This window comes from Pinus tabuliformis, chromosome 1_2 (genome assembly GCF_031772625.1).
Source record: "Pinus tabuliformis cultivar Carrire ecotype Pingquan chromosome 1_2, CPIR1, whole genome shotgun sequence".
NCBI lineage: Eukaryota > Viridiplantae > Streptophyta > Pinopsida > Pinales > Pinaceae > Pinus > Pinus tabuliformis.
In genome coordinates this window covers 1,192,726,651-1,192,746,374 of record NC_142298.1, presented here as the reverse complement: position 1 = coordinate 1,192,746,374, position 19,724 = coordinate 1,192,726,651, and the positions used below count along the sequence as shown (strand labels likewise).

Genomic DNA, 19,724 nt, shown 5'->3' with positions numbered 1-19,724 from the left:
ATATCAGGCCTAAATTTAGCTTGAACATAATCATGTATCCTGAGCAGGGCATCAAATCCATAATATCCCGATCAACCTCAAAAAAAAAAGGGGAAGGATATTGAAAATTGTCTCCTTACAAATGCTAGGAATAGGTGTTGGTTAATTGAAATAAGTTTTAAATTCATTTGTTGTTAAGGTCACTGAAAAAGGTGACTAAAAGTTGCAGTGTTTGACTATATCTTAAAACACTCCAGTTCTCTACATTGTCAGCTACAATTGCTTCCAATTATGCCATTCTTAGAGGCATGACAATTATTGCATACAAATTGCCAAATTGTTATGATGAAGGAATGATCAAGCCTCTGTGTTTTGACTCAATTGTTGTGATTAAGGAATGATCAATCCTATGTGTTTTGACTCAGATGCTCTGGTATTTTTGTCTTTGTTGTCTTTGTTTGGCATGATTTTCTTTTTTGTCTCTCTTGACTCAAATGCTATGGTTTTTTCTCTACAATTTCACACATAGAAGCTGAATTTCACACACAAAAGGCTAATGTTTGTCAAAACTACTTGAAAAATCTCTGCAGCAAAAGAGAGACCACACACTTGTGACTATGATACATTATCATATTCTACTGACATTTTATTTTATTCTTTTATTAGGTTGGTTTACACAAGGCATTATAAAATTGGAGATAAGGATTTGTTTAAATTTGTGCTTCGCAAGAATCTTATTAGGTTTTCTTAGTATCTATAGGCCTATATTATACTTCATTGTCCTATTGATAAGAAAAAAGGGAATATATAACATGTGTGAGCAGGTTGCAATTTCCTTTCTTAAAACTTAAACATGGAGATTTAACTTGGCCATTTCCGTTGTGGCTACCAATAATGTTTGTCAATTTAAGTATCATTATAATCATCGAGTGAGATGTGAGGGAGTACTTATAGAAGTTGAGACTTGGTATATTTATTCCATTGTGTTGTTTTAGGTTTTGAATAACTATTGATTGTGATGCATCAAATTTCTAGTCCATCACATTCTGATTTTACATTATGGATTGATGTTGACTACCTTTTTCCTCCACCACCTGAGCAACAAAGGTCTTGTTCAACCGATATAACTCAATAAGTTTAAAACTCTTGGTGTATTTGGTTCTTAAATAACTAGTGGCCAGGGCCCATTCATTAAACATTACCTTTAGATATTCCTTGGAGAGTTACTGTGTTTTTCACTTGAAAACCTACTCGATGCTAGCCACCTCGTCTTTTCTTGCCATATAGAATATATAGTGGAAATTGACAAATATTCTCATGACATTTATCTAGTGATGTGTTGTGGCGCTTGTAGGGAAGGGTATAATTTGATAGAGGATGAAGTGCCTATGTTCAACCCACATTTTTTGCATAAAGAGAACGAACCTACATCTTTAGTGATAGTGTAGGTTTTAAAGAGAATGAACCTTGAATTTCCCATAATGGCACATGATCTAATCATCCTACTCAATTCATTTTTAAACTATCACTTGGATGACCTAGATTTGCATTGAAATCTCTTGTTTCCCTTCCTAATTAACATCGTTTAATTATGCTAACATGCACAAGATTATAGAGTTATCTCCTATACGCATGCCACGGATGTCCTAGTCTTGATGTCCTCCATTGTAACTACCTTCTGTTCATTTTACATTTGTGTCTCAACTAGCTAAAAACTAACATACTACAATTTCCTTTTAAAATAGACCATAAACTTCCAAGCGATTTTGAAACAGATTTATTCATTTTTTCTTAGAGGCATGGTCGTTATTGCATACAATCTGCCAAATTGTGGTAATTAAGGAATGATCAGGCCTATGTGTTTTGACTCAGTTGCATGATTAAGGAATGATCATGCCTATGTGTTTTGACTCAGATGCTCTGGTATTTTTGTCTATGTTGTCGTTGTTTGGCATGATTAATTTTTTGTCTCTGTTGACTCAGAAGCTATGATTTTTTCTATGCAATTTCACACACAGAAGCTGAATTTCACACACATGATCTAAATTGCACACATAATTTTTTCATATGGTAAATTAATTGAAGGTTTGGAAGATTGCAAATAATAGAAAGAAATAAAGAAAAAATGAAGTTTATACTGTAAATTAATTGAATATTTAAAAAAACAAAAATAAAATACTTGAATTATTGAAACATGATTACAATCTGCACATTTCCAACTATAGATGAGTAGAATGGAAGTTTATGAAGCAATTGTGAGGTGGTTTTATAGATTTTTGTTGTTGGATTTGATTGGAAGGGAGGATTGACATCGATTTTTTTTTTCCAAATTCAAAGGTATGTTGTGGATTGATTTGGATGTCATCCAATGATTGAGAAACTCTTATGGTTGATCCTTGTGCTTTCTTGTGTTTAATTCCTGAATCTTGTGTGTTGGTGTCATTTATTGCTTTGAGCACGCTGCATTGGTGAACATATATGCAGTTATCACTGACACATACATTCTCTATTCTTGTGCAGGTAGAAATGAACTTTGGTCATAGTTGCTCCAGTTTATATTTATTGGGTTGGTCTGATGTGATATGTGTCATGTTGGATAGTATGAGATTGAATTTTTTCTTGGTAATTTTGTCTTATTTTCTAAATCAGATCTGGAGGCACTTGGGACACGATGTCTTGTCAAATTGTGATAGTAAAGGCTAGCGTTCTAAAGCTGTAAGCCCAATCAAGATATGGGCCCATTTTGGACATATTTGACTAACTTATATAACTTAATATTATCTGTTTATGTTTTAATTATGAATGATTTTTTGTCATGTTTTAATGGTTGTGTGGGACCATTACTATAACAATTATTGGTCCATGTAGAACAATAGAAGTCTCTCCCCTAGTGGAATCATTTTGCAAGATATATTTTTACATAAAGGAAGACAAATGAGTTTAATATATTCTATTCGGTGTGGAATTAAAATTTTTTAACACTTTTGAGTTTAGTATTTAATGTAGAGTAAGATTTCAATAGCTTTATGAAAGAAAACGGTAATGTAATGTAAAGAATCTCATTAATGATGTAGTATAAAAAAACTTTGAATAGTTATAATTTTAAATTAATTAACTTAATAATTTTGATGATGATGATGATGATGGTTAACGTCCACTGAGACCAAATTGGTCTATCGGACCTATAATTTCTTAATTTCTAATTGTCTGGCTCCTTGTCTTTCTTGGTGAGATTGGTGATGTAGCTTTCTTTTTCTTCTCTACGGTCTTCCAACTTCCTTTATCTTGCATCTCCCTCATCTCTTCTGGTTCTTGGGACATTGGTGTCTTAGCTTCGCGATCTATTGTGTTCGTCCTTTTGGAGATAGTCAGAGAAGAAGTTTGGTCTAGGAGATCTGCTTCGCTGTTAAATGAAGATTTATTTTGCGCGTTATTCGAAACCTCATAACTGTCGATGCTTGAGGGGTTGTTGAGTTCACCTTTTTGTTGTTGGGCGGGCTTTCCCCCTGCTTGTCTTGAGAGTTGTTTCTATCTTGCTCGATTTCTTGTAATTCAGAGTTTTCTCGAGAGTATTCTTCTTGGATGACAGTGTAGTGTTCTTTTTGTGCTCCTTCCCACCATGTAGATCTGTGGTGATTTTTTCTAGCAAAATTTTTCTGGGAGGCTTTTGGGCAATTTTTGGCTAGGTGGCCTGTCTCAAAGCAAGATCGACATCTGAAGAGGACACTTTCATAATCGAGTTTCTGGTTCCACACATAGTCTTTACTTGTTAGGTGTATTTCCGCTAGGAATCCGGCGCTGAAGTCCATTTCCACACAGATGCGTGCATATGTGGTTCTGGCATATTCCTCTGTTTCTAGGCACCTGCAGTAAAATTTCCCAATTGCATTTCCAATGGCTTCTAGCGAAGAGAAATTCCAGAGATGCAAGGGTAGATTTGGCAATCTCACCCAAACTGGTGCTGAGGTTATCATTGTTGTTGAGGGATCGAAAGATGGGTGGCCTGATTTATCCCAGAACCAAGGGCAAGAATCTAGAATACATTGTCTGCTTTCACGGTTTTCAAAATCTACTATAAAGAAACCCCTAGCACCAGGATAGATAATAATTACATCAGGAATGACAAAACATAAAGAAATTGTTAAAATAGTTAAAACGATATAACATATAAAATTCTTTGAAAAGAATTATAACTTAATTGGTATTTAATATCATATTTTAACTCACATGTAAATTATGTCCATATAATATAACTTAGAGAAGTTATATTTTATATTTTTTAAGCATCATAATATTATTTATATTTAAAATTATTAAAATAAATATTTAATTAAAAGTTTTAATTAAATTAAATGAAGTTAGATCAATTTTAATATTAAATTTTAAAACTTTATAATTAAAAAAATTAAATATATTTAATATGAGTTTGCACTAATATGTAAATTAAACTAATACATCAAGAATTTATGTAATCTAAGCGAGGGTGTCTATATTTTAAATGAGTATATAAAAATTATAATTGGTAAAAAATATAATAATATTATTTAATTAATTTTCTTTTTTAAACGAAACTGTTTTTAATGGGTAACCAACCCAATATTAAATAAAAACAGCCTTTTAATTAAAAAAATTACATCTGATTTGAAGAGACAACTATAGTTGACTACTATAAACATAACCTACTTTTCCTAACTTTTCATATCGTACATTTATGGCAACCTAAATGAAACGTAAAGCCTTACATTTACGACCATTTACGACCACATACTTCCTGTGGGGCATCAAAAGGCAGGGAACGTACACTGTTCTGTCAATCGGATTAAGCTTATCTACAGCTGACAATATTCTTAGGTTCAAAATCTTACATTCTTGACTTGCTGTGGGACGAAGTGGCTGGAGTCATTTCTCATCCCTTATTTTTTCAGAGCTGCGCATCGTTGCATCTTTATCAAACATGTCTGCAAAGAAATGTTGCTGCTGCGGTTTACTCTCATGCTTTCCATGCTTTTCTGATAAGAAATCCACCCTTTCTGCACAACCTGATTCATCTGAAATTGCCCCACCTCCTCTCACTGTGATTACCAACCCTTCTCCTGCAGCAACTCTTTCCTCTGCTCCTTCTCATCAATTATCTTCCTCTGCTCCTCTATCAGCGGCGGCTCCCTCTAAAGTCAATGGTTCTACAGTAATGCAGAATGACTCTCAACCTATTGCTCCATCAGATGCGGTTCCCTCCTCCTCTGCTTCTCAAACCACTGTTTCTCCACCTACCCAGTCAGCATCCTCTTCGACCCCCTCCTCCTCCAGACTTCCAAAGGAGTCGGATTATGCTGAGACTATAATGGAAGCCGCTAAGGAACTTGATAAAGAAAACGTTGATGGCGATTTCAGCGACCTTATCAACTACATATCGCGGCTTCTCGATTTCATCGAGGTTCATCTCTATCTTGATTCTCTTTGTTTTTTTATTTGAAACAGATGAAACTGAGAAGATTTCATTAAGGTAAATCTTTGTGTGTATATATTAATGAAAAAAATAAAGAAAATTCTCAGTTTACGCACTCCTCTTGGTTATCCACTAAATTTCAAAAGCTGTTAAGCACAGGGTTAATGAATCATAGCAAAGACCAAAGGAAGAGTCCTTCGACACTCGCCTAACAAGAGAAGAAATAGAATTCTATAGATTGATTGACATTGACAAAGTGTCTAGGAAGTACTGGAGGCTTCGACCTCAACCTTTTGAAATTCTTTCTGAATCTGGTCCTTGAATTTCAATTTTTATACCAAGAAACCATATACCCTCTCTGATTCATAGATCTCTGTGATCTGGAAAAAAGTGGGTACAGGGGAATCGCGGGCATAATGAATCATGGCAAGTACAAACAATAGTCTTTAGACACTCGATTAAGAAGAGACGAAATAGAATTTTATAGATCCACAGACAAAGTATTTAGGAAGTAGAGAGTCCGATCTTACGAGAGAGGAAATAGAATTTTATAGATTTATGACAGTGTTTAGGAGGTAGAGGGTCCTGAATCTGAAATTTTAATTTTCTAAATTCTATGTCACTCTCGTGATATTGTTATTGGAATTGTGGGTTTGAATTTTTTTACAGTAGATATTTAATTATTCAATATAGATTTATTTAAGTTTGGATTTATTGAATTTTTTTAAAGTAGATATTTAATTATTCAATATAGATTTATTTAAGTTTGGATTTATTAAGTGTAATTTTTTGGTAAAATTTGAATAGGAATTTATTTTTTAAATATAATTTCTTTAAATAATTAATAAATTAAAAATTAAAATAAATTTATGCTAATTTTTAATTATTTATTCATATTTATATAAATTTCACATTTTTATATATAAATATATACTTATTTTAAGTACATATTTATTGATTAAATAAATTATTATTTTTATATTTATTAATTATATTTTGTTATAAATAATTAACTATTATTATTTAGATTTATTTTATTGTACACCATTACACCACCACCTTCCCAAAAGGATAAAAAACCTCTCAAAACAATTATGCTATAACTATATTATTTTCTTTGCAACATTTTCTGACACTGCATGGAATTTTCCAACTTTGCATTTTTTAACATCTGCCTCTCAACAAACTATGATCTCAACAGTTTGACTGCATGCAAGTGCAAGTTTTAGTGATAAATAACAGCGAGTGGATGGCCATTTGAAACATCTGTCACGTGTTCACACAAACGCTCGTGCGTGAATCCCAAATATAATATTCGTTGAAGGATAGACCATTGAATTCTGTTTCAGCGATTTAGCGAGGAGAGGGTGAGGGTAAATTTGGCCCTTGTGATATGATATTATGTAATTGATACAACTGCGCTACAGTAGAAAAAAATAGAAAGAATCTTGGGTATGCTAAGACTCTGGTAACCAAGAATCACCTGGGTTGCTTACTGAAAAGGCATGCAGTTAAGTTATTTTGGGGTTGATCAAGTTTTTTTTTTGTCAATATTAATTAATTTTTAGTGATAAATAACAGCGAGTGGATGGCCATTTGAAACATCTGCCATGTGTTCACACGAATGCTCGTGCATGAATCCCAAATATAATATTCGTTGAAGGATAGACCATTGAATTCTGTTTTAGCGATTTAGCGAGGAGAGGGTGAGGGTAAATTTGGCCCTTGTGATATGATATTATGTAATTGATACAACTGCGCTCTGTAGCAAAAATATAGAAAGAATCTTGGGTATGCTAAAACTCTGGTAACCAAGAATCACCTAGTCCTTCGCGGGTTGAGCTTATTCTAAGCATTGGTCACTATTTTTTTATTTAACCAGGGTTGCTTACTGAAAAGGCATGTATTTAAGTTATTTTGGGTTGATCAAGTTTGTTTTGGGTTAATTTTAATTAATTTTGATTAAACATGGTTAATTATAAGTAATGAATTTAATTATTAACAAAGCAATATTTATTATTATTGAAATATTTTCTATTTCTTATTCACTAATAAATTTATAAAAATTATATAAATATATTTATATCAACCACATTAGTAAATATAATTATTTTAATATTATATAATTAATACATCTACTTAAATTTTTTTAATAATAATACTAAAAGGAGTTGTCGACTTTTTGAGATTCCGGTGACGGAATCCGGCGGAAGAAATTGAGATGAAATCATGATTTGTTGCAGTTAAAATGGTTTTTTAACTGCATATTCGGATTCAGCACCCTGAAAAACCCCTGGGACGCTTTCATTGTGCAGAAATTAGCTATCAAACTTGGATTCCAATAAATTACTGCCGGATTTTCACCGGAAAAAATCGCCGGAAAGGCTTTCAAAAAGTCGCGTTAAAGACTACTCCATAATAAAATGCTAGTACTCTGGTAACCCTGAATCACATAATCTTGAATATGCTAGTAACCCTGAATCACCTAGTCCGTAACGCGTTGAGGTCATTCTAAGCATTGATCGCTCTCCTTTCATTTCACAAGGGGGGCTGCTTACTGAAATGACCTATACTCAAGGTTACCTTGGGGTTGATCAAACTTTCTTTGGACCAATCTAGTTCGCCGGTATTACTTCAACTCGTTAAGTGCTCTGTATCTCCTCAGACGTTTGTTGGTTGTTTTTATAGTTTTCATTCCGGAAAATGGAGAGTTGGGTCTCGAAGACATTAAAAGAGATTATTATTCTAATTTTGATTAACTTGGCTTGTCATGGAGCCCAGTGTTCTAATATATATAGTCATCTAACTCATACTAAATTCAGTCAGTTTCATTATCTTCGTTAACAAGCAAATGTTGAAGTATGTGTTCTAATTGATTTGATCAGTTGTCTTTAAACTCAGTCAGTTTCATTATCTTAAACTCAGTCAGTTTCATTATCTTCGTTAACAAGCAAATGTGTTCATTATCTTCGTTTACAAGTAAATGTTAAACTCTGTGTTTTCTAATTGATTTGATCAGATGTCTTTAAATTCTTACTTGTTGCTGAAATATGATGCAACAAAGAAGAAAACACTCGTTAATAAGCAAATGTTAAACTCTGTGTTTTCTAATTGATTTGATCAGATGTCTTTAAATTCTTACTTGTGGCTGAAATATGATGCAACAAAGAAGAAAACACAGGGGATAATGATTAGCCTCTCCTTATAACAATAAGGAACAGACTTGATGAAGGCGCAATAGAGAAATATAACTACTGTTGGTAGAGGGCACATGGATATTAAAAGAGGGCACATGGATATTAAAGTTATGCATGTGCCACTTTTAGGATGATCCAACGTATTTTCTTGTTTGATCAAAATGTTTTTAAGATGATCATAAATTCACACATGGTAAAGGTTAACAATTGCACCTTTTGGTGCAAGAGAGGCTTATAAGGTTATTAAATTGAAAAAAAATTACTTAGATTTTGAATAATAATAATCCTATTAAATTTAGTATTTTAGTATTATTTTCTTGTTTGCTATTTTGAATAATAATAATCCTATAAAATTTAGTATTTTAGTATTATTTTCTTGTTTGTTTAAAATGTTTTTAAGATGAGCTTAAATTCACACATGGTAAAGATTAACAATTACACTTTTTGGTGCAAGAGAGGGTTATAAACTTATCAAATTGAAAAAAAATATTTTGATTTTCAATAATGATAATTCTATTAAATTTATTATTTTAATATTATTTTCCTGTTTGATAATTATATGCATGGTGAATTAGCAAACAGAAAAACACATACAATATAGCTAAAAAAATAATTTGAAATTTTTAAAATTTATATTTTATTTTATTTAAAAATAAAAAAATATTTTAATTTTAATAAAAAAAATAAAATTATCTTTTAAAAATTTTAATTCTGTTAATTTTATTTGGTTCATATTAAAATATTTTATAAATTATTAAAATACGATTTTATTTAAAAATGAATTCCATGAATGGTCTATTTATTTAGATCAATTAAGTTTCCAGCCAACTGAAACTTAGATATTTCAAGTCATTCTGGCTCAAAACAGTGCTCCAAAGTTTCTGGTAACTGACTGAAGTTCAAACCTCTGTGGGAATAGAGTTGTCGGACAAGTTTTATCAAGATGTTAGGAAGCATGAAAACAAATTAATTAATTAAACTTAAGTAATAATTTGTTATTTTGTTTCTTGTCTCATCATGAGGTCTGTCATAGGTGAAATGACTCATTATGACGAGTCATTTCACCTATGACAGACCTCTTGTCTCATCATTAGGTCTGTCATAGGTGAAATGACTCATTATGACGAGTCATTTCACCTATGACAAACCTCATGATGACACAAGAAACAAAATAACAAATTATATATATCTATCAAAATGGTTAAGTTTAGGGAGAGGATTATTTATTGTTTTGTAGAAAAAAGAATGATTTGTTGTGCGAAGTTACGTTTAACTTGGATTTTGGAATTTTTAGATTTTTGAGAGAGTTCAACTCCCTAATAAACGACTCTGGCTTCAACCTCTCTCATGAAATTTGAATATCTAACCTAATAAGACTAATCCCTACAAAAACCAGTTAATCATAAATTCAAACTCCTATAAAATTTGAACACAAAACCTAATAAGACTAATCCCCACAAAACCTAATAAGACTGATCCCCACAGACACCCATTGATCATAAGTTTAAAAGATAAAAATATAAAGATTTGTTAGTTTATTTACCAGGATACTGTATTACATTAACAGTTTGTGTTACATGTGCACTTTGACAAAAGTTTTTAATCATATTCACATGGTGAAGTCAGTGTTTCCTTAGCGAGATGATTTTATGAATTGATTTCTTTATATATATATATATATTGATTGTTTTCTCTTCGAAAATGGGAGCCTAAGTAGAGGGCTAGCCGAATGTTGGTAAAAAAGGAACTGTTATGCAACTCTAAGTGGAGCTTGGACCCCTTAAAATGGTTCAATTCTTGAAAAGTAACTTCCATTCCGAATCCCTCCCATGAAATTTCAACCTTTGAGGTGATGAGACTGAACTCCAGAGAAACAACAAAGAGAAACTACAAATTGATCATGAATTAAAAAAATATAAATCTTAAAAATATGTAAGGAATGTAACGATTTGTTGATGTATCTACCAAGATACGGTATTAAATAGCGGTTTGTGTTACATGTTCACCCTGAAAAACGTTTCTAATTATATTCAAATGCTGAAGTTAGTGTTTCATCAGTCAGATAATTCTATATGACGAGAAAATACAAGTTCAGAGAGGAAATCTTAGGTTTCTTTGATTACAGAAATTAACTCGTCAAAATTGAACAGCTATAAAACCTGAGCTGAGAACAAGATTTAAGTACAAATTCAAGGGTGTGTAGAAAATTCTTGTTTTTCATATAACTGGCAAAGTCCAAGCCTTCAATATCTGTATAACTGGCAAGGTCCAAGCCTTCAGTATCTGTATAGCCCGCCAAAATAACCAAGAAAATGCAATCCAACAAAAGCCAGTGCTGATAAAAGTGACCCTATGAATCTCACAGGTACAAATTAATCTCGCAAATCATTCCGGAAGACAAAATCAACGAGTAAAACTCTAGCAAGCTAGTGAGATGAATGTGAATAGTGCAACTTAAAGAGGGGAAGATAATATGAAGCACATAGGAAATATATCTGTCGATCTGGAAGCTTATATATGAACAATGTCCAAATTGCATATAGAAATTGGTTGGATCAATAGGGAACAAAAATGGCAGAAACAATGGCTGAAAGGCAGATGGAATTGTTGGAAATAATAATGAACACCTGCAACATTGGTTCGATCAATAGGGAACAAAAATGGCAAAAACAAAGGTTGACAGGCAGATGGAATTGTTGGAAAATAATATTGAAATTAATAATAAACACCTGCAACATGATCACCAGGAGCAGTATGTGATCCCCCAACTTTTTTCTTCAATGATGATGCAAGGAAACAAGATCTGTGATCTCCCTGGACCTGGAGATGGGTGTTGCCATTCAAGTAGTCTTTCTCCTTTTTGAGCATTTTTGAGCCGCAAATAAATCTCCAGTTATTTTAAGCTACCAAAAGATGTATAAGTGGTCAAATATGAAACGCCAAACAGAACAGAGTGACCCTCTAAGATACCTTATAATAATAGAAAAATATGCATATCAGAAAGATTGGAAATTGGACTTCAGCCTACCAAAGTCATTTGTGCCTAAGTTTTTCATGATCCTAAGTCGTTTGACTATATGAAGAAACATTCTGCAAGTCATCTTTGCTCAGAGCCACAGTCTCCAATCACTGTTATCCAAAGGGGTGGCCATTAATCCACTTAGTCCACTTCTGTGTGCCCCAAGTCGAGGGCAGACTCTACCCATTCCTGGGCAGTTTATTGCTAGATAAAAGTTGGACAAGCATTAGAAATTGCTAGATAAATTTACAAGATTAATACCGAAATTGTTTCCCAAGGACTGTGACCTTACTCTGTGATAGAAGAGTCATCAGGGGCTGTTGAGTGATCTATCAAATTGTGATCAAAGGTAGACAGTTGGCATGCTTCATCATAGCTCGAGTTGCAAAGGTCATCCATTCTAGAATGGTTTGTTGAGAATGACTCAAACTGTTTGGATGTAATCCAAGAAAAAGCTAAATGCTTAGCTTCATTCGAGTTACTCACAGGAGTTTCCTGCTGATTTTATTTTAGTTTTTTCAAAGCACTGCACTGAACTGGCCCTGGTTGGGCTACACTTCTTGGTAGCTCTCTTCAAACTGTTCCATTGCATCCACCATGTTCCTAGAATCAGAGTACATGTCTTGGTTTCTCTGCTTAGAGATGGGGCTTGAAAATCTCTTCTTGTCAACATTCTTGCCTGCTCCATTCCTCCTGCTAAAATCGTTGATTGCACTGTTAAGTTTGGGGGATTAGGTTGGGGGATTTCATGTTTGCTCTCAACATGATTGATACACAACGTTAAATACAGACCCAAGTTGAGATCGATGTCCCATGACTTCCATTTTTATCAGAGCATTCGCAAGATGATATCTCAGTAAACCTAACATAATCATCATTTTCATTGATACACTGCCTAATCTTGGGTTGTGAAGTGGAGGAGTTTCTGGCCTATGTGCAGCTCAACTCCGATCCCCCAGACATATCCATGCAAGATTGGTTATAGCTTAGACTGTTACTGTTACAGGGATATAAACTCAGTGGACCCTGCTTACACAGAATTGTAATGCCTGCAAAGTAGATAGAGTTAAATATTAATACTTCTAATATCTAGAATCAATATTTATTTAACATAAAATTTGTCAATGCAATGATAGCCTCGAGAGAAACGACGAAAATAATTCAATATCTACCTACAAAAATAATTCGAGTTCTGGAAAAAATCGACAAAATTCTGACGAGGCCCTCCTATCAAAATCGTCACCTCGTGGTATTCATACTACATACATCAGCGAACAGCACAATGAACACATGAGAACTAAAAATACAATGATGGTACGGAATTGGCCATATCAGTTTGCATGACATTGTTCAGACAAAGGAGCTTATAGTATCCTTTGTTTGCATTTATACACATCGTTTCTTTTGGGATTTTCACTGACCATTAGAATTCTCTACTGACAACATAAATCATGAGGAATTTTCTGGGTTTTTTCTGGGTTTTCGCTAGCAAAGTCTTCTAATATACTGCGATTTCGAGATACATGATTCCGAGATACATGCTTTATAGAGGAGGAGAAATAGGAGGGAAATTAAAGAAGGTTCAATGTCTGAATATATAGGTGTTATAGGTGTTTTCTAAATTATATCTTTTATGTGAATCGATTTGACGTTTACAATTCGGATTGGCCTGATTTCCCGCCTTACCCTCTATGTATTTTTCAGTGTGAACACTCCTTACAGTGTTTAGTTATCTAAAATCACATGTAGATCGTCAAGCCAGGCAAGCACTTCAAAATGCAGTGCCAAATTTCTATAGGCTTTTTTTGCTATACTTATAGGCTTTATAGATACTTTTAATATATAGTTTTTTAAGACACATCTAATGTAAGTAGCAATGCACTCAAGTGAAAAGTTTCCTAAGGTTTTATAAACCCACAAGGTTGGCTTTAAGCAAAGTAATGAACATAAGAAATATTCAAAAAAAAACTTTTTGCTGAAGCTAATCCCATGCTGATAACTGAAAATTTGTAGAAGTTTTTTCATGAAAATCTTTATTACAGAGGGACAATATAATGATAAAACAAGTGTAATATGCAGCCCTTAGTACCTGCTTTTTATGTTAAAAGTAATTGATAACTAAGTTACATTAATTTAAATGGTTATAGAATTAAAAACCTCCAAAACCATCTACATATAAGTATGCTACATAGCAATCATAAACCCAAATTTAAGGTAGTCTTGGATTTAAAACTTTTCTTTAGTTAAATTGTTATACATTAATTGTACAAAATATGTTACAAGGTAATCAAAAATCTTAGTTTAAACTATCTACATATAAAGTATGTTACATAGTAATCATAAACCCTAGTTTAAGGTAAACTTGGAATTTATCACTTTCCTAATTAATATTGAACAAAATAAAGAATTGAAGTTTTTGATATCACTCACCGAGACTTAGACTAATTTAAATTGTTATAGAGTTAAATACCTCCAAAACCATGTAAAAGTGGAAGCCTATTCACATTACCCTTGTATATATTATGAAATGTTTAGGTTAAATAATATGAGGTTTGGACTAGCTAAAGTACTCTAAAGGTGAATCAAGTATGCAATTTGCAAGGACTTCATTTCATTGATACAACTTCCAAGCTAGAGTTAGACTTGGTTGAGACAAGTGTGCACTTCCTAAAGATTTCATTGGTATAATTTCTAATTAAGTATGAAGGGTATATTATATATAAGCTATTTAATTTATGCATGTAATTGGCAACAATTTTATTCAATTTGAATTTGAGTTGTTAAAGATTTTTAAACCATTAGATAAGAGTGAAAATTTACTCCAATTTGATTAACAAAAAACATTATTATTAAATACTAAATAATAAATATATTTTAAGTAATTGAAATAGATTTACAAATAAATATGTGTGATTTAAATATCCATTAAATTAACATTTATCTATTTGTTAACAAATGTCCCTTCCTCTTAACATTTATCTATTTGTTAACAAATGTCTCTCCCTCTTAAGTAAGTAATTTTAATAGAATCCACAAATATCATAATTTTGATGATATAATTTTGTCATTTTGCAAACTCTAACACTTTAAATGAATTCCAATATTTTCTTTATAAAACAATCGTTAGAATAATTTCAATAATAAAAATTTATAACAATCCATCAAAAAAACTCCTAAATTTATAAACAAGAGCCCAAAAAAATTAATATTATTCTAAAAGCAATTTCCACTTACTCTTCAAATCATCTTCAAATCATCGTGATAATGTAACCCAAAGTTCGTTCATTACTATTTATAGGATAAAGCTTGAAAAAATTAATATAAAAAAAACTATTTAATTTTAATTTTTCCTGTATCTCAAGTCAACCATAAAGTTGTGTGCTATAGCATAGCATATTTGTAATGGTATAATATACAATATGACATCAATTTCATCTTTTAAAATATACATTAAAGTTTTATTAAATATTTTTAATAAAAAGTTATAAAAACACAAAATTAAATATAATAAATATTATATAGATTTATATTTACTAAAAATAAAAAATATTGTATATATTATATTTTGCATATAGAATTATACAACAATTGAATAATATTCTATGTATCATTTTCTGCACTCAAGGATACACCCACGCATATCTTTTTGTAATTTGAAAACTCTCTTGATCTGTAACCACTCAACCCTATTTTTAATGGAATAGTTGAAAATCGATTTACCTTTACTTTAAAAAAAAATGCAAGTTGAAAATGGGTGAACCTTTATTTTAAAAACAGATCTGTTTTTTAATCGAAATTGTTTAGTTCTACGTGGCACTTAGTACAGTTTAAATAAACTTTTAATCAGAGTTATTTTTAATCCCAGGTGGCACATCCTTTAGCTTCAAGGAAAGTGAAATTCTCCGATTTTTACAAGCCAGCTGGATGAAATAATACGTTTAAGTACCACTCGATAACTATTTGTATAATTTCGCCCCAAGGGTTTTGAAAGATGGACATTCCACCTCACATGATCATAGTATCCAACGAAACTACCATGCCGCCATGTCATTATAGGTTTAGTGAAAACCCCACTAAACCCTTTCATGGGCGGAAAGCAAACTACAATGTGAATAGCAACGATAAGCCTCCCCACCATGTTCAGTTATAACAGCTTGCAAAATATGGGCTCCATAACAGTTGATTGAATTTCGTGTTCATCATCGTGTTGTGTTTGACGACGTAACCGCTGCATTATATATATTATTAAAATTTAACATTAAATTCTTTAAAATTAGTAATGAAATAAATGAATCTATCACATAATAGAAATTCAGAATTAAAAAGTTTTAAAATTAATTTTTAATTTAAAAAAAATGTTAAGAAATTGAATTTATAGTAGGGAAAAATAAACTAAAAATTCATAATTTCCTCAATATATGTGCAAATATACATGCAACTACTAATAAGTAAAAAAAAATTGTGAGCCCATAAAAAGCTCTACAACTTGTCTTTTAAGAATTGATTCATTTCAATCTAACAACGGGCCTTAGAAATCTGAACTCTTAAATTGTTTGAAAGTCAATACAAGTAGAAACATTGTGGTAATGATAGGAAAATTCAGCCTCTCGTTGTTTTTGTGATTGATGATTTCTCTCTCCTAGTGAGTTGCCAATATGCTTTTATGAAACAAGCCAGTGTTGCTCAGATGTCTTCTCAAATTTCAAGGTGAATCCGCTTGAGTTTATAATCCTCTGAATGTAGTTGGCCTGGTTTAAACAATATGTGCTTGTTGAATGGCATTGCTGTCTAATCCCTTTAAGTGAACCACTGATTCCATGTGTCCCTTCAATGTATGCAGTTCTCTCAACGTGCACAAGTACTATTAGCATCAACATGTTTTTCCATCCCCCGACAAAATGGTCAAGTGAAGCACAATTCACATAATAGTTCTTTCCTAAATAATAAAACTTGTGCAAAAACAGAGAGAACACACATTTTTCTCATGTCATGGTATTTAGAACCTTAAAATCATTTTCAAAATGCAAAGATTCAAATCAATTTGGTTTTTCTCATGAAATAGGATTAGGGTGATAACATACAGTCTAAAAGCATTATGCATTTCCATGATTTGTTACCTTGCAATTGTTGCACGTCTTTTTGCATTAGGAGCAAACAGACCATGTAAAGTTCTCTAAGCAAGTGCCCATTTGGCTTCTCTGTTCTCTCTCCCGTAATACTTGTTTGTTGTGAAAGTTGTTTGCATGATGTCATTGTTACCAAAATGAGTCTTTGCAATAGAAGAATATATGCTCCAGGGAAACTTTTCTGACACAACAAAACATAAAACCTATGAAGAGTGGAGAATGCATGAAACTGCCCTTCCTCTCACAGACAAATTCCCAAGTTTGTCCACTAAGAGTGTAATGCACTGCAAACTTGATTATATCTAAATGAACATAGAATACCACATTGTAAATCCAGATCACTCCAAACCCATCCCCAGACGATGCCTTTTATGGAAGCAAATCCCTAGTGTGCATATACTGCTATGAACATTGCAATTTGAAATGAAGATATTTAAACACAAAATTTGCACAGAGAGATAACACTGGGCTTGAAAGAAGGAACCACACAAAGGAAGTTACTGAAATAATATTTGATTTGAATCCTCAATGTTTAATGATGTTTTTTAAATGGACACTCATATTGTATCAATTTTAGGAGTTTTCATGACAAGAGTGGCTTTGATAATGGCGAGGCGACCAACGATCTTATATTCAAAAGAGCAGTCATGCTTATCAGTGTACTTGTGTTGAACGCAGAAAAAGGTCACCACAATGACTCTTAAACACGGTCAACCCCACTTGCCTATTGCACGCAAAACACTTCTCGCTCTTCCACAGTTTTTCCTCCTCGTCCTTCTCATGTTTCTCCACCTTTTGTTCTGTCGAGTTGGATGGGGCAGTGCTAATGACCATCTCCACTACTGCTACTACTTCCACCATTGGGGCATCGCTACTTGAGGGCACCGATGACATGGGAAGCAGAATCAATGAGTGCTTCGCATTCAACTGCCCAAGTATCGGTTGCTGGGGTTTCAAGTGAGAAGAAAAAGAAGGTTGTTTGGCGTTAAGCTCTTTGTAGCACTTGGATCACAAGTTCATGGTGGTCGCGCTCCTAAAGAAGCTGTTGGAAAGGAAGAGGAGACAAAGCATAAATTCACGCACAAAACACACAAGTTGTGGCTCTTCTATTGATCACACAAAACTTGATTAATACAATGAACCCGGTGAAGGGTATTTAAACCTTTTCGACTAGCGAATTGCCTAAAATAGCTTAACATCCACACACACTTCACTTAGTTAACTCACTCTAAATATAGACTGCACTTAACTCTTCATCCATCACTTGACTTGACTCAACCCTCAACACTTAGTTAACTGATTCTCTCATTTTAGCCAACTCCTCATGCTAGAGTAATTACAATTTCTAACACTCCCCCTTAAATACGACCGTATGACTCAACATAATTCAAACATGACTCAACATGAATCAACTATGCCTACTAGGCTTACAATAGAAATTGACTCAATTATCACTCAAACATGTCTATTGATCTATGTTTCAGCTAGGCTTACAATGACTCGATACTTTCACAATTTTGCATTTTCTTTTTCTCTCCTTCCAAATTTTATATCCTCGAAATTTTTTCAATCTCTGTTGTGGGTTATTGTTGTAGGATCCATATTTTTTTATTTGTTGCTACAACAATTTTTATTTGAATTTTCTTGAATTTATGCTAAAACACAATCTGATCTTGCCTACTACACCTTCTTCAAATATTTGTTCAATCATGGATTGTTGGCACAACATTGCATCTTCAAACTGTCTTATTTTTTCTACTTCTTGCGCTTCATATCCCTGACTTTCTTTTTGCCGTATTTCTTGATAGAAAAATCGTATCTCTGCTTGACTCCATTGTTGAAAAATGGTTTCAATGCATTCATCTTTTCCTTTCATATCATTCTTTTCACTTTCATCATCAGGTATTGCTGTTTTTTTTGTAATCTGCACACTTAAGATCAATATTCACCATTTCATTCAATTCTTTTATTCAGTTTCTATTTTAATACTCGCATCAATTTGTTCTATTCGTTTCTGAATCCATTCTTCAAAGAGCTTCAAATCTGCATCAAATTTATTAACAACCTTGTTTTCACTTTTTCGCCCATGCTATTTTGAACACCTGCATATTCAAAAACAATGTTAAAAACATCTTTATTATGTTCTTCAGTGAGAGCTTTCTGCTCTACCTCTTCCTTCTCTGCCTTCTTTTGAACTTCACTGAAACTATCTTCCACTATAATTGATCAGTGGATATTCTCATCAAAAGATCTTCAATCACTTTATCATGTTCTTGAACATTAGCGATTGCTATATGACATACTGCTTCATGAGCAGTTCCAACTGCTTCATATCTTGCTACTACAGTGGCAACTTCAACCTTCAATGCTTCATCAAACATTGCGCTTACCATATTGCCACAATTAATCCTTATTTCAAAAAAGAAACCACACATATCATCAACATAATGTTCATCCACACTATGGTGGGATATCCGAGCATGCATGTGCTCATTGTCAATTTCAACTTCACCAAATCCATCAGCTGTGGCTGGATTCACATGTGTCTCATCACAATGGGATTCACCATCATCTGTATCATCCACATTACAGTGGCATCCTTGAGCATTTATTTTCTCTTGCTCTATTTCACACATAGAGGCTTCAACTTCTCTCTCTGCAATATTTGTTGAATCTTCTTCATCCATATGCATGCTTGGATAATGGGTTTCAATTTTATGGTCTTGACAACCATCATCCACTTTTGAGTGGGGTTTGCCAAGTTATGTTTTCCTCTCAGAGTCTAGCTCATATACTCTCAGATCCGCGACTGACTTCATTTCTTGTGACATAACCTGATGTTGCATGTCACTCCCCCTTGCGCCAAATTCTTCTTTGTCTTTTGCTAGACTTCTCAATTCCTTTGTTGCAGCCTGAACCTTTCTAAATATGGAAACAATCTTTATCTTATGTTTTCG

The 19,724-nt window shown here is 32.9% G+C and overlaps 1 pseudogene; it reads right to left on the bottom strand.

Moving 5' to 3' along the window:
• Positions 1-11,929: 11,929 nt before the first annotated feature.
• On the bottom strand, positions 11,930-17,661 carry LOC149210506 (uncharacterized; annotated as a pseudogene).
• Positions 17,662-19,724: the final 2,063 nt, after the last annotated feature.